General features: G+C 46.2%; 1 non-coding gene across 1 annotated transcript; it reads right to left on the reverse strand.

The window, feature by feature from the left end:
* Window positions 1-249: 249 nt before the first annotated feature.
* LOC145352812 (18S ribosomal RNA) lies at window positions 250-656 on the reverse strand. The gene has a single exon (XR_013888587.1). It is a non-coding gene; the product is annotated as an 18S ribosomal RNA (ribosomal RNA).
* Window positions 657-1,068: the final 412 nt, after the last annotated feature.

Consider the following 1,068-nt stretch of genomic DNA (forward strand, 5'->3'; position numbering starts at 1 on the left):
TATCATGCATTTATCCTCAAAAACATGGCCCCTCTCCTAGCTGCAGTATTCAAATGATCGGCCTGCTTTGAACACACTAATTTTTTTCAAAGTAAACGCTTCGGGCCCCCTAGGCACTCAGCCAAGAGCATCAAGGGAGCGCTGAGAGGCAAGGGCTGGGACAGGCAGTAGCTCGCCTCACAGCGGACCACCAGCTCGATCCCAAGATCCAACTATGAGCTTTTTAACTGCAGCAGCTTTAATATTCGCTATTGGAGCTGGAATTACCACAGCTGCTGGCACCAGATTTGCCCTCCAATGGATCCTTATTAAAGGATTTAAAGTGTACTCGTTCCAATTACAGGCCTCGAAAGAGTCCTGTACTGTTATTTTTCGTCACTACCTCATCGAGTCGAAAGTGGGTAATTTGCGCGCCTGCTGCCTTACTTGGATGTGGTAGCCATTTCTCAGGCTCCCTTTCCGGAATCAAACCCTGATTCCCTGTCACCCATGATAACCATGGTAGGCACAGAGTGTACCATCGAAAGTTGATAGAGCAGACATGAGGACGCTCGATCGACATTACTTTGTCTAGAGTCACCAAGTGAACACTGAAGAAAAGTATTCATTCAACACCTCCTATCTCTTCTGACTCCATGCACAAGTTTCCACTACTATCCTTGACTGGCCCTAAGCTCACCCTGGTCATTCTCTTATTTCTCACATAAGAGTAAAAAGCCTTGGGGTTTCCTTTTATCCAACCCACCAGGGACTTCTCATGCCCCCTCCTAGCTCTCCTAAGCCCTTTCTTTAACTCATTCCTAGCTACCTTGTAACCCTCAAGTGACCCAACTGAACCTTGTTTTTTCATCCTTACACACGCTTCCCTTTTCCTCTTAACAAGACATTCAACCTCCTTTGTGAACCGTCATTTCCTCCCTGCCTGCCAGGGACATACCTATCAAGGACACACAGTATTTGTTCCTTGAAAAAGCTCCACTTTTCATTTGTGCCCATACCTGACAGTTTCTGTTCCCATCTTATGCTCTCTAATTCTTGCCTAATTGTATCATAATTACCCTGCCCCAA

Source organism: Carcharhinus amblyrhynchos, chromosome 14 (assembly GCF_965287045.1).
Source record: "Carcharhinus amblyrhynchos chromosome 14, sCarAmb.v2.hapA, whole genome shotgun sequence".
Lineage (NCBI taxonomy): Eukaryota > Metazoa > Chordata > Chondrichthyes > Carcharhiniformes > Carcharhinidae > Carcharhinus > Carcharhinus amblyrhynchos.